This window comes from Buteo buteo, chromosome 12, assembly GCF_964188355.1.
Source record: "Buteo buteo chromosome 12, bButBut1.hap1.1, whole genome shotgun sequence".
NCBI classification, from domain to species: domain Eukaryota; kingdom Metazoa; phylum Chordata; class Aves; order Accipitriformes; family Accipitridae; genus Buteo; species Buteo buteo.
Window position 1 is genome coordinate 32022892 of NC_134182.1, and position 15749 is coordinate 32038640.

The window sequence follows — 15749 nt, forward strand, 5'->3', positions numbered from 1 at the left end:
TTGTGTGTTTATAAGGAAATACACAATTTGCACAGCAAATCTAACACATTCAGTATCTTCTTTTTCTTCTAATATAAACATTTCATTAGAATGGGAGAAAAGGCACATCAAGGCTTCCAAACGTAGCATATACAGGAACAAATAAAACCCCCTAAATACCCAAATTCACCAAAGCATACATGCAGCTACAGGTTCTTTTCTTCTTGGTTGTTGTCTATTTGTGCCATCACTGTAGCAACAGCTGACCAGACACGCCTTCTCACAAGTGTGCAGATGTGCCCTTGGGATTAAATCTATAAATTAATAGGTACTATGGCAGACTGCTGGGTTTGACTCACGGGGGTGAGAAGCAAGAACTGAAACTCAGTGGTTTAGACATTTGTAGCGTGGTGGAAATGCTTCATGTATCTTTAGGTCATGTATAGCGTCATATACCATCAAATAACACGGTTTGTAAAAGATACCTTGATTATGGCTGGAGCACTGCCATGTTTTGTTCTATCGTTTATAGTAAGCTGATTATGGAATAATCCCCAGGGAGGACCCCACATGTCTGGTGAGGCATGAAAAAAGATTCCTTTAGTGAAAGAGTCCATGTAAGTGAACTAACAGAGTGTTCAGGGTACGCAGATACTGACACAGAGTACGAACTAAAATAATGATTTCCATTATTAATGCCTCACCCCAAGAGGAGTTCAGAGCTATTATTTTATTGAAAAAGAAAATTATTATAATTGTGCCTATTAATATAAATACAGCATAAGTCTGGATAGTTCCTTAAAAAGATCTCTAAGTATAGCCCATCCTGCCCTAAAAATACCCACTGAACACTTAAAACTATGTTCCAAAATCCATGTTCAGGTACTGAAACATAAGCAGTTTGATTTTAAAGGTGCTCAGCAAACTCAGCTCCCGCTGACTGGAAAGGGATCTGTGGGATCTCAGGGTTCTTCTGTAAATCAGGTCACTTGTATTAAGGTGTCTAGATATGATTTTAAGACCCTTACCAGGAGCAGTCAGCTTTGCAAATCCTGGATAAACAGCTTACAGAGAAGCAGGGTGATACACAGCACCAAGTAGCTGTGTCGATTTGGCTACGTATAGACATACACAGAACACACAACAAATGATGGGAAAGAAGAGAGAGGATAAGAAATGTCCAAGCACTAAAAATCATGTACATGTATGGACGTATGTTATAGCTTGCACAGAAAGACAATTTTATGGCTGCAACATAAATAAACTTGGACTTAGTTTTAAATTAGCACCTGCTCCTAGACCCTGTGTATTTCCTGGAAAAAAGTAAAATTTATGTGATACAGGGTAGAACATGGAAAACTGAGCAGTTACTGAAGCAGTTTGTCAGAGAAGCTGTCTGTACTCAGGCCATCACGTTCGTTAGGCAAAGATGGGGAATATAAAGGCCCTGAACAGGAGTTTAGACAATATGTATAACAAATAGAATAGATACAACAAAATATATTTCAATACATACTACAGAAGGCTCCGTCTCCCGGATCAGGAAAATGTCTCCCCTAGATTGATACATACTTCCTTCTAGCAGACAGGGAAAACCTCTTCCTAGCCTTTCCCAGTTCCACTAATATGCCTGCCTTATACATCCCTCGATCTCCACAACCCCAGTGCACACATGCACTATCTAGAGGCCAGAGTACAGTGATAATAAATTCAGTGGGTTGCACACCACCTCTCTGCTCTCAGCACAAACTTTCTGATTATGCTTGTGGCTAACATTAACCCACAGTGGCCATAAGCACTCTACTGCTTTTTATCAGTGACCTATAACAACTCTTCACAGCTTGCGCTATAAGACTTTAACCTGTTAAGTGAGGGTAAAGGTTTCCATGACACGCCATCAGCAAAAACACGAGGATTTTGGCCACTGCCACATGCCTGAAGTATACTGTAAAATGTACAGAGAAGCAGGAATCCATTTCTACTCAGAAAACTGCTGGTTTCCCTTACTGCCCCTATGGATGCAATTGCCCACTCACACTTTGTGGGCAGCATGTCGTAAACAGCCAAAAAAAGCTGCTGCTCCCTTGGTCAGGTGTTGCCAAGGGACAGCAAAGAACAGTGGTAGCACAGACTGCATCACAGACGTGTGTCCTTGCCAGTAGGTGAGCAAAGGTTGGTTGGGAAACTCTGCATTGCAGCATTACAAGAAACTTCTTAATAGATCAAACTTCCCATGCAGCTCTCCAGTGCTTAAGAAGTTCAGCCACTGCTTGGCCTTCACCACACTCCTGCTGCTGTCTAGGGATGTTGGACAATTCCAGGAGATCTGTTTGTGTTACTGTTTTCTTTCTAAAGGTCATTGTCCAAAGGGATAAACTTGAGTGGAACTTGAGTGTTCAAATAGTTGCTTAGCTAGGCTGTCCCACTGCTATTTGACTTGAAATGAACTAAAGTAGATAACATAAAGTATCTGGATTCTGCAAGTTGAACTGCTGCCCAGCTCCTGAGCGGAGAGGTCTACAGTTCTCATCTTTGATGTCACTTGCAGTTAATGAATTTGCTGGCAAGACTGTTAGCAAATCACTGTGTGCTAAAGCACCCTGCAGTATCTAGTGTGTAGTCCAAAAAGTCTTTTAGAAAGGGTTTTGCAGAAAGGAACACTTCTAGGAAGTGAAGAAAATAAAGTAATTTAAGATTTTGTTAGATACTGAACCATCTTCATATTTGATTTTATACTATGGTAGTCCAAAGAGTTTGTCCTCAGTTACACTGGCAGGTTTTTCATTCTTTTGAGGTTTCATGATTTCTTGGATTGTGTTTCTTACAAATACCTGGCTCTCATGGTTTAAACCTCAAGTACTGAGTAAAGTATCATAGCTGGACCTTAAAGTCTATCCTTCAAAAGTTGCTTCTCCCTAAAGTTACCTGAAAAATTGTGAGAGGCCAGTTCCACCCCACCTGAGACATACCAGGAGAGGCTGCCAGGTAGGCAGGCTGCTTGCCAAACCAAAGAAAAAGAAAATGGTGTTCTGGTTCAACATTTTCTTTTGCTTTGCACTCCATGAAGCCTACAATTACGAAACTCCACAACATATTGAAGGAAATAATTCTTGCTATTTCTACTCAAAAAAACAAGTGGGATAGAAATCTGCTGTTGAACAAGATCCATCAACTAGCTGGTGGAGAGTGGGAGTATTAAGACTCTTTGAATTAGACAAAAGGTAGAGATCCTGTGGAATTCATGATTTAATTCACCCGAGTTTGTCACAACACTTACACCTCCTCTTTCTTCATTTTGTGACCCGCAGAAATACCAGCTCATGTCCTTGCAGTCCACTCTTTTCAATTTAAGTAATTTTTTGGAAAGGCAAATTCCTCTGAAGCCTTTAGTAATGTTTCTATTAGAAAAGAGAAATTTAACTATGCAATGTAAGCACATACCTTCTGCGTCTAATACTTAGGCCACTGCAATTTGGTGCATTACATGACAAGATAGCAGGTTTCCTGATGAGACATGGTGGCCAGGATGCTGAAAAGAATGGACATTCCCTTGCAACAAGTTCAGGAATCTTATTTAACTACAGGGCAGGCACCCAAACTAGTGCCTGCTCAACATGATGGATGAATTAGCCAGTAAATCATGAAACCGTAATTTTTCATTTGTCTTTGGATTCTGAAAACCTTATAGTTGAAGGTTTTGAATGTTACTGCATTGCAGAGCATGAGTACTTAGCCTTGGAAAATACTGCTGATGGGACACTTCCATCCTTCACTCAGTGTGGGCTCATCTCCAAGTCATGGACTACGTCACCATCTTTGGGATCCAGCATCTCTGTGCCATTCAACATTTAGCAACTCTGGCAAAAGCCAAACAGCGGGCTGGGAACCAGTTTTCTCAAGGGAAAAAATGTCCTTTCATTGTTGGGCTTTCTCTGTGCCTGGGCATGTTAGATTTCACTATTAATCCTGACACAGACCTCATACCCCAAACATGTCTAAATAAAGCCCTCATAATAAATCAGGATTTATTATTGTAATCTCATTTAGGTCATACAGTGGCGTACAACAGTACGAATGTAAGGCCTTAACCCATAATCCTTAAGGTAGCCAAAGCTTCTATTGGCTTCAAATAAAGTAATGCCTATGAATCAAGGGCAGGAACTCAGCCACAAAAACTAATCGGAGTAATGCAAGTAGCTTTAAAGCAAGAAAACTGTGGTTTCATAATTCCAGCCAATACTTGACCAGAAGAAAATTTTCTAGAAGAATTAAGTATGTTACTCAGTTAATAGAATATGGAAAGAGACAGATTTTGTGCAACAGAAGCATCAGAACATCAGTGCCTTTGTTTCATTTTGGAGTTTTGCCTCCATTAGGGTGTTTATACATAGACTTCAGGCTCTCTTGCAGACTTCCCCATTGCACAATGCGCAACAGGAGCAGACTCAAGCGTGGAGATGCAGTCTGCATTCCAGACTGGTAAGAAAGTCTTGAACACCCTGAAATTTCTGTCCATGCTGCACGTTCCTTGGGGTTTAAAACAAGACTCAGCAATCTGTAGATCTAAGGTTAAAAAGCACTGAAAAGGATTTGTTGCTTTTTACTGTTCAAATGGTTCTTTGCAGCCTTCAGTCTCCCAGATGCCTCCATAACCCAAAAGGATACTTTAAATCCATGTTAGCTCAAGTAGAATATATTCTCTCCTTTGCTAGCCTTCTCTGCTTCCTTTGACTTAGGGTTTACCCCTTCCTTGCACCCCTCCCCATCCCCCACTGGAAAAACCCATGAAAGAGGAACTAAAGTAGTTAGGTATTTCCCTTCAGTGGGGATTCCCTTACATGTATCAGTCAGCTGGGTGTGAGCTGACTGGAAAAGGAGGTGGTCTAGATGTGGACTGACAACAGAGGGAGGTGGATTTGAGTGCTAAAGATCACTTGTCCCACTGTCTGGTGCTTCATATCATCTATGACACATCCTGGCAGGGAACGTCTCTTCCCTTCACAAGAACCTTGACTAGTAAAGAATAAAAGCCCATTTAAATAGGCATGATTTTAGCCACATCCAGTAAAGGGAGTTAATTCATTTTTTCCCTTGGCTTCTGATACTTAAACAATAGGTAGAATCTCATTCACAGCTATGAAAGCCCCATGTGTTAGAAATCATCTGCTTCAGCCCTGATTATCTGCTTGCTCAAGCAGCTGAGAATTCAGCTGTGGAAGCAAAAAGTCCTGAATCTTGCTGAATCCTTCCCAGGTTAACGCCTGGAGAGAGTTTTTAACTCCAGTATCCTAAACCTACTCCAGTTGGTGCTGACATCCATACTAATTCAGAGGACTGTGCAATGTGAGGAAGTAGGCTCACAGTCTGAGCAGCTTGATGTTTCCTCACTTTCCTAAACTGCATTTGGCAAGGCTGCCCTCTGAATGGTTGCTGCAGAAACTTTTCAGCTGTAGGGTCATCCTTGGAGTAGTGATGAAGACATCTTTGTTGGTGAGGGCCCTACAGAACCCCAGTCTAGCCTTTCTGGGATATAAAAACAGGGTGGAAAGGGGCAGCCAGTGTGGTTGGAAGCAAAGGATTGTGTCTGGGACTACAAGGTGATGTAGTTGTGCAGAGGAACAGCAAATTCCTGAGCTACATGTCAAATCTACGGCTTAGGGATGAATTCCCACAGGATGAGGTTTCTTTGATCATTAGTGAATCTGTACTTAAGACACCTGCAAAGACCTGAGAAACAAATGTAACTCCTGGGCTAAAACCAAACAGTAAACAAACCTTTACAGGAAATTTGCATTCAACATTTAACACACAAGATTCAGCCAACAGCACCCTTCCTCGCCCTTTATGTGTGTATCGTTTGTATGTTGTATCCAATGTTTGTACCTGTGTATTTGTGCTGTCACTTTCCTGCTGCTATGACTTCTACAAGCTGTTAGCCTACACCTGAGGGCAAAGAACTCCGGTAGGTCCTCCACGTTCAAGCAGAGGAATGGGAGAGAGCTGGTGCCTTACCTGCTGGGGCAGAAGGCCATCAACTACAGCCACCGGGCTGGGCTGTGTCCTCACCCCCTCCGAGGTGCCTCTCCGTCAGCAGAAAGGAGGCCAAAGTGGTCTGGGACCCCTTGCCTCCAGCCACCGTCTCTCCATCCCTGTCCGCCTACTGCAAGGGGCAGGTAGGGCTCACCGTTGCCTCCCCCAGCTGCCCCGCTCCAGGAGCGACCACCACCCGACACCCCTCTCTCCCCGAGGCGCAGTGCCGGGGGGAGGTGGGGGCACGAAGGCAGCCCCAGGCCCTGAGGAAGACGAGGAAGGGTGAGAGGGAGCGGTGAGCCAGAGGGAGGCGGGTTCTGCGCGACCCCTTCCCCTCAAACAACGCGGGCCCACACCGGCCCGCTCCCCTCACGCTGGCCGCGTCGCGGCTGCCCGCGCCTGGACCCGTCTCTTCGGCACCACGGCGCCCCCTAGTGGCGCGGCGCCGTGACCGCAGCGCCGGCAAGGACCGGCTGGAACCGGCGGCGGGCGGCGGCGCGGGCCCGCCGGGGGAAGCGGGGCTTGGCTGCGGCCTTGCCGCTCTGCGGACGGAGGCGGTTTGTGTGCTGCAGGCTGGGCACGGCTCTGTGAGAAAAAAATGAGAAATGGGAAAGGTTTTACCAGCTGCTCGTTGATGGGCTTACGTTCTAGGGGTTTTTTTGGTTGTTTTGTTTTGTCTTTTTAAATTATCATCGTAAGCCTCGCAACAACTTCCAGTTAGGAACCGTAGGGCAGAAGCAGAGCAGGGCTGGGCGCAGGCGGCGGCGCGGCAGAGGGTCCGCCAGGCCCAGCGGGTCCCCCCGGGCACGGGAGGGTCGGTACCGCGCAGTTCCCTCAGCGTGTGGTGCGGCGGCCGCCTCCGAGCCCGGGGGTAGCAGGGACCTAACCCGTGTGCTGCGGGTGGTTTATCTCATTATTTGTTAAGGCTGCCGCTCGCCTATGTACAGCATTCACGGTTCTGTAGGAGCCAGGGAGGCTTGGCAGGCGATTGAGTCCTTTCTGCGGATCACCTGAGAAGGACATGCTGAGGAGAAGTTGCAGCTGCTTCCTCTCCCCTCCAGCTCTGTGTGTCCTGAGGGCATCTGCTCTTCTGTAATGCCTGCCTGAGACGATGCCTGTTTTCTTCATAAAACTCCCCTGGAAGAGAAACAGAAGCTGTTATGTAGGTTCGTGTCCTTCAGCCAGCTGCATGGAGCCAGGCGGTTTCCTGTCCTGACCAGCAGCTTTTCCAGATTTACCCCTGTTGCAAAGCAGTAACGGGCATTGTCCCGCTCTTTGTTCTGATTGCTTCTGCAGGATTTTATTTATTCGTGAACTGTGGCTCAGTGGTGGAAATCAACTGAGCTTTATCTCCTCCTCCTTAACATCATTAAAATACATTCATGTGAAAAATAATAGTAGCTGGCTTTACAAAATGTTGGGTTTATTGGGGGGAAAGTGCCAAGAATATATTGTATGTTTGTAAATGGAACTGCTTTTGCTTCTAACACAGTAAAAGAAAAGATGATCATTTCATGAGTTTAATAATCATGCCAACTTTATGTTTGTTTATGCTGTGACAGAACGTTCAATGCATTAGACTTCAAATGGCCCAGCTGAATAAATTGCCCTAGTGGGTGGAGCAGCAGAGAACTGTAAAAGTGTGAAAAAAAGAGAATACTGAAAAAGGAGGAAAGGAGAACAGTTGAAGAAACAGGGCTGGAGATGTTATTACAGGAACTACATTAAAGAGAAACTCTGCTTGGAGAAAGTAAGTACTGTACAGATCTCTTAACCTCTGGGGGATTTTTGCAAAATTCTCACGAGCAAGTTGTTTGATGATATCATCATGTGGATAGCAAAAACTTTGCTTTTCTCATTTCTTTTCATAAACCTGTGTCTATGTAAGTTTATTGTATTAAATAAGCATGTTAGCTGCAATTATAATTACTTAATATTTGACAATACATTTATAATAAATAATAATTGTGAAAATAAACAGAAATACACTATGTAGCTATACTAATATTATACATTAATATGGTATTCAATATAAATATTATTTAAATATTAATTATATAATAAATTATAATGTATAATTATTAAGCAATAAGATATTAACAATTTAAAGATTAGGAAACGGTGGAACTAAGGGTGTCAGTGCAAGTTCGTTTTGAACCCCTTTGCAGGTGCTTTTTGGTGTTACCTTTAGTGATTGTTTTTCCCCCCAGAATCCTTGCTTCATTCAGAGGACAGAGTGGTAGTGTTCTAGGAGGAACCAGAGTTGTTAGGAAGTGATGTGGTTGGTTGTCGGGTGTAAGGTATATGCGAATTGGGGTTTGGTAAAATAAGGGTTTGCATAAGGGCATATCAGATCTTTGTAACAGGATGAGGAGAGCTCAGAAGCTTTGCAGAGAGGAGAGGGTAGAAACTGTCCAGTGCTACATGCTGTGAAAGGAAAAGGGATAGAATGATTTAACAGCTGGGATGGAGGGCAGGGAGTAGGTATTTATCCTGGAAATACTTCTGTCACCTCCAGCTGTGCTGGCTGTAGTTTATTTTGGAACAAAGTCCAGTATAATACAATGGCAGATTTCCAATCCTCTTACAGAACAGACAACATTGCAGTGAAAAGACTTCAATCATTTTTGCTATTAAAACGTTCTAAGAGGTGTGTTCTTGTGTGCAGCTGTATTTGCCTCATCCTAACTATGCCATTGCAGAGAATGTTTAATCAGAAACTGCTGTCTTTTGTTTTATTTTTCACATTTTGTTGGCCCAGATTTTTTTAAAAAAGTAATGAGTGTCTGAATCTCAGCTAGGCAAAGGTGGTACAGCCACTTGATTAATGAATAGGAAAAAATTACAGAATTTCAAACTACCTTAATGAAAGAAACTGAGCTGAATTTGAGTCTGATTAATCAGCATGAAACGTTTTGAGATATGCGTAACCTAATTTGTTGGTTTAAATGTGACAGATGTACTAAAGAGACCTCAGTCAGTGGCATCACTGACAAAGCTAAAATCAAAAGTGATTTTAACTAATTGACAATGCTTGTTGGGATTGTCATGTTTTGGGACTGCTTGTCCCAATTGTTTCTCAGGTTGGTGACGTCAGTTGTCCATTACATATGTCATGCTAAGTACTGGGGTTTTTTGAGAGCCACAAGTATAAAATAGTAGTCTTACAAGGCCTACAACAGTAGGCCATTTATTGCATCTTGCTAAAAGTATGTCCTGTGTTCAAAGACATGGCAAAAGAGTATAAAGTTATATAAAGATATGAAGGAGAAACAGTCCTGGAAATTCTGTCTTCAAAGGTAGGATATACAAGGATATGCAAAGTTACCTGTATCTTCAGACAGCTTTGGTTATAATTTAGTTAGGATCTTATCGAATCTATTCTAATGGCCTACCTATTTTATTGTGTTTATGCCTATCAATAATTTTTAATTAAGAGAAGCAAAATAGTCATGTCAGAGAAAGTTTACAATAAAAGACAGTGTGATCTGGTAGTCAGAAGTCAGTAGAGAAGGGGCAGTCATTTCCCCCCATAGAGCTCTATAAAAATGAGTTGCACAGGAAAAATTCTGTCTTCCAAATGTTTTCATGAGACACACTAAATGTAAATTTTCATTTGTTCAGTTTGCAGGACTTTGGAAAAAGAAAGTGATTTTTATTAAAAAAATGTGAAAACATGAAGCTAGTTATTTGCACAGTATATCTTCTTTATAAAAGCCTTATAGTGATATATCAAAAGTGAATTTAATGTTAGAAAAAAAGAGGTGTATTTTGGAAAAAAAAAATCTTTTCATTAAAAAGTAAAGCAACTACCTCTTCTTCTGTGGTTTCTATTAAAAACACAGTGACTGACAGAGACCGTGGAAAATTCTCACGCTTTTTAATTCACTGTAAAATACAGAGGTTAATAAGGAGAAGATGCAAATGTTTTGATCACATTTTGTGATAGATATTTGTGTATGCAAAGCAGTTAAAAACCCTGAAAACTCAGCAGTAACAAATTCCATCCTTTCAGGAGGATTCCACTGATATAGACTTCACAGTCTGACTGAGTGTGTTACTTTCATTATTAATTTTTGCTTTTATTACCTTCAACCACATTTTTCATAATTTTTTACATTTAAGCAATTTTATGAGGAATTTTTTTAATTCACTTAGAAATGCTCAGATTTTGTATTATCAAAATTCTGTAAGGACCTACACACTGCCAGATTCTTAGAAAGAAACTTGAGTTTCACCAGAATTGGAATAGGTAAATTTCCCAACAGTGCCACCACTTGTCTTTTTGGGCAGAGACAGATAATGTTGATTTTATCCCCCAGCTCAGGGCCATATTTCTGTCTCGGAAACTATGATTGCTTTGCTAGTTGAAGTCACTGTATGTATTGATTACACTCAAGTTTGTATAATATACTGGCTGAAGATCTAATCCACTGTGAATTCTTACACATGGTCAGGGTGTCCAGGAATTTGTGGTAAGAATTAATCTAGTCACTGCATATATATTCTGTATCTTACCTGCTCACATGATCTTGGAGAGCATATTTCAAATGCAGCCTATCCATTTAAATTCCACATAAATATCCAAATTCCATGTAGTTACAGTAAGCAAATATTATGGCTATAAATGACCTTTCCTTGTTTTAGTCTAGGTATTTTTGGTTATGTAATTGGCAAGAGTAATCAGAATCAAATATACATATCAGCCAGCTCTTGGAATCACTGCTACTCTGCAGAAGCAGCCACTAAAATGAAAATAAACCGTATTAATCTGCATAAATGCACATATGCTAAAAAGAAAGAAAATATTCCCCCCAATAAATATGTAATCAGATCATGAACTGGTTTAGGTAGACCATTATTTTCAGTATGGATCTTTGTGTTTTTATTATTGGATACCTTGATATGGCTAAAGAGTTTCTATAACTAAACAAAATAGAGATTATTAGATCAATAATTTACAGGCAATCTTCAAAGAAAAGAACAAGTTAAAATATGCTGAATGTGCTTAGTCACAGAGAATCACTATTACTACTTCTGGATCAAATGAAAGACATTTTTTGCAAGTTCTCATGCACACAGACACCCTGTCTTCCTCATGCACAGTGGCTTAGATTGTCCTTTTTTTTGTTTGACTTTTGCACATATCCAATGGCCAGAAATCTTGGAGGAAAAAATGTGATGATGATGATAATACCCAATTTGACTTTTCATTACAAGCTCCCAAGTAAGGTTGGTACTATAACTAAAGCGCTAATTAAGATTGGTCTGTTCGGGAAATACATCTTTTCATACGTGGTAACATAGTTTATGAATCTTGTTATTAACACTAAAATTAAGTGCTTTTTCTGTGCATAAGCTTTATAGTCATTGCCCCTGCTTTTAAGATAAGTATGTGTGTAGTGACTGGAGGCAGCTGGAGGTCACTTACAGACCTATTAGTATGTTTAGTAAAAAGGTGTATTTCTGTAAATGAAACAGATCTAGCAGCAGCTCCGATCAGCCCCTTTGCTGCAGGTGTCTTCCTGGCAGGGGCCAGCGGAGGGTGCTGTTGTTGCTTTTCTGTACTGGAGCGTGGTGGAAAAAAGCAGAGTAACGTTATACTGGGAGAAGTACGGTGTGCCAGCATGGGGTCCTCCGGTTCCCCTCCCAGCATGGCCTGTGCAAACTCCCACCCACCACAGCCTCGAAAATCTACGAAATTGTTAACAATGGTTGATATCGAGCACCATCTCCAGTCTGAAAGACAGGGTGTGTTAGCTACAGTGTGACGGGGAGAGGTGGGGGAGCAGGAAGGGAACAGCTTCCTTTGAGGAGTCTGCAGCAGGGTGCTGCAAAAAGCTCCGTCGTAGGAGTCAGTTGTTTGTCTCACTTTCAGTGTGTAAGGCTTGACACATTGGCAGGCAAGAGGTTCTCATCAGTCACTGGACTTAGTCTGTCATGCTAGGTGTTTGAGTTTATCTGAGCTCCGTTTCTGTTCTGAAATATCTCTGGAGCTGCGCAGCATAGGTTTACCTCCCTTAGCAGAAGCTTTGGCTGCATAGGTGCATCCTTTTTGGTGAGGTTTTGCTTCCCTTGTGATATTGTAGCTTCTTGGCTGTTTTCAAGCAATCCTGATGCCAACTTTGAAAAGTCACCTGTTAGAGGTTGCGAGGTACACAGTATTAAAAGTAATCGTGTATTGTAGCCCATGCATGTTGAATAGCGTATGCTTGGATCTTTGCTGGTTGACTTCACAGGTATGGGACCTCTGACAGGGAAAAATGTGCTGGAGCCTTCAGTTTCTGCTTCATTGTATCTGCAGTTTACCAGATATGCTAAAGAAAAAGCCTGCAAGGCCAAGAAGTCTTTATTACTCACTGAATAGAGTCTGAAGACAGAAATGAACTATTAGACATAGGAAGCAGGAGTCAATCTCAACAAGAAGTAACTTCTAAAAACACAGTCTGTGTGCTGCTCTTTTTGATTGGCACTAACTTTACCCAGTTTTTGCTTTTTGGACCAGAACCAGTGCCTTTCTTGTGTCTAGCAAGTCAGGTGTGCCTATTCCTTTCCTTTCTCTAAGCATCCTTCCTTATTACTAAGGGGCAGCATTTCTCCTTTATTCAAACACAGCAGGCACTCATTTAGAGAATTCACTCATCTTAGCTGAGCATTACTGAAGATAAGGGAGATCTTCAGTCAAAGACGACATCCATTTTTTCTTGCAGGGTGCTAAGACCAGCAGGATCAGCAGACCTTGGGTTTCATTTGGTAAGGCTGGGAGTGTAGGCATGGTTAGGCAGCAGTACACCTCTTACTTCTTTGCCTGCAGGATTGGGTAGCCCAAGTTGTTCTTTTCCGGTTGCCTTTACTATGTGATCACTCCCCTTAAAGTGAATGGGACAACTTGCGTGCACAAATGCTGGTAATGTCAGGGCTTGTATTTGTATCCTCTGACTTAAAAGACTCAGGTTCTCTTTGTCTTTCCCACCATCCTTCTCTCATCTGACTCCTTTTTGAAATCCATTTTTTCCCTCCCTGGTTATTCCTTCTCAATTGAAAAAAGACATCCTCCAAGTAAGGAGGGAGGTTACTGAGGCCAGTGGAAGTCCAGCAGGCTGCTGCTTCTCAGTTCTGGGTCTGGCTCCGCCACAGCCAGGAGCAGCTGAAAGCAGCTGGTTCGCATGCTGGGGCAGCAACTGAGTTGTTACTCTGCTGAAGCAACACATGCAACAACTGTTTATATCTGGTACCAACAGGCATAAAGCATGTTTGGTGAAGATGGGCTCTTTGGAGATGACAAAGGTTGTGTCCTTAGGCAAGGCTGAGCACTACGGGGGGATTTCTGTTTAATTCAGTCTGAAAAGCATGAGAAAACTATAGTACACTGTAGGGAATGTTTAGAAATCATAGAAACTAGAAAAATTATCAGAGTTGGTGGCAGTGAAATAATACAGGTAATGTACTTGTAAGTTCTTCTGTATGTATAATATATATGATACTAAATATAAGCCCCAAGGTTGCAAATGCTCAGGCAGAAGTGTTCCCAAGTTCTGGAGAACACCAAGATGCATGAAACATGCAGGGCGTGCTGATGAATATGTGGAAATGAGCATCGGCAAAGAAGAAAATTAAGTTAGTCTTGGTTATAGTTTGCCATGTAAAATTGACATGATGCTGTGGAAACTTTAAAGGTAAGGTGTTACTCAGGCAGGAATCATTCCAAACAGAAGTTCCTCTCTAATCCTCCTATCTTTGTACTTTGCTGTCTTTGGATAGAGGGTTATTTGAAAAACACTGCACTGTCAGGGGTGATTTTCTGCTGCTGTTGTGTTAAATCAGTCTGTTTGTTTTACTTTGAAGCATACATCCTGTTTTCAAAGTGATGGCACAATTTATGGAGATCAGAAACAGCTTGCAGATATTTAAGACCAACCTTTTAATTCCTCCACCACACAGAATGGAAATTGTTGCAAAAGTTTTCTGTCTTTCTCTGCTTACTGAATTGTAATTTGTCAGTCATATGCCCCCCAATAAGGCTGAATTTGGCAGCCAGCAATGGAATTCTTTGTTACATATTCACCTTAAAAACCTGACTCTTAATTTTTCCTTGTGATTTTTTTATTCATTTCTGCAATGTGGTAGCCCACTGAATATCTCAAGTTGGTGAGCTTTCCTGAGGCTTGTGAGCATTAGGAATAACTACACAGCTTCACACTCTGGATACCCACAGAGACAGTTATTAGTTGAAACTGGCATTTGTCTCGGGAAGAAACATGATCTGCTCCACTTCAGAAAGCTACTTCTGGTTGTCAGGAAATCTCCACTGAGTTTCCTGTGTGTCTTCTGATTTGCCAGGTGGACAAGCTGTATTTCTTTGGTGCCTTCATTTTTCTATTTGTGAAGTGGAATAACAATAAATGTTCTTAAATCACCAGGAAAGGTTTTGAGATTTGTCAGAGTAGTAACAGAAAGTGCTGTTGAGACTATTATAGCACGATTGCTGTATGAAAATCTGCTTTGTGCTTTAGCACTGCTGCAGGGAATAAACTGCAGAAAATAATTACATTTTGCATAAGGCAAAGTCCTGTTCTGAGTACTTGAATAACTGAATTGTATTTACTAATATGGAAGAAGCAGAGGGCACTATATTCCCTTCAGGAAGAACACAATGCTCTCATTTGTTCAAATGTTGTGGCTCATTCTTCAGAAGTTAGATTCACTCCTCAGATGATAAAAATGTAAATATCAGTACCTCCACAAAAATCAAGCATTTTGTTGGAACTTAGGTCCAATGTAATACACATTTTCCCCCATTGTTTGTTTTCAATGATTGCAACTCCAAATATTTTCAGACTATATAAGCTGTGTACACATGGTGAATAGGCATCCCTAAATGGCAATTTCATATTGTATTTAATGGCTCTAAAGATGGGTGGGATTGCTGGATCAGATAATTGTTTTAAGGGACAAATGCATTAAATACATAAAATGCGAAAATAAGAATTATTCTATTTCAAGAAAAAAATAGAGAATTAAGGACCAGATTTAGATGGTCTTATTTTTGGATAATACTTTTCTTTCTTAAGTAATTCCTTAAGTTCTGTGGCCTTACTTGTAAATGAGAATAACCCATGCTGGCAGAACCGTGCTTTGAAAGAGCTGTGCTGCTGGAAAACATTCAAATGTTTTTCATGCAGGAAGTTTGCAAGAATCATAAAAGATTTGCAATTAAAGGAAAACAGACGTGAGTTTCTCTGAGAAAGAACTCAAGGAATGAGAACTGGTCAATGAGCCATAAAGGGGGTCAGCCCTAAGATCCCAAAAGGTTAATAAAAAGCCTCTTCTGGAAACAGGCAAGGAAGGAAACTAGGATGAACATAACCAGTACAGAGTTAAAGGCCCTTGTGAGGAAAAGGTAGATGAGGAGGATGTTCATGGTGGGTTCAGAGAGCTCAAGGGAGAGAAGCCATGACAAGAAAGATTATTTAGGTGGAAGTCCAATAGTGACTGCAGAGCAGCAACAAATAATTACTTGAAAAGGGTTTTGGTAACCTTTCATTTGCAAGTGTAACTTTTTCAATTGTAACAGTCTTCCTGTCTCCCCTCCTTGAAAAACTTACAAATACACCTTTGGCTGCAGATATACAGGTACATCTGTATTGCTGAATGAGAGAGGGCTGGGGATCTCTCTCATGCACTGGACCCCTGAATATCCAAACTGCTTAAGTGTTAGCTGATTTCCTGCCTGTTCCAAA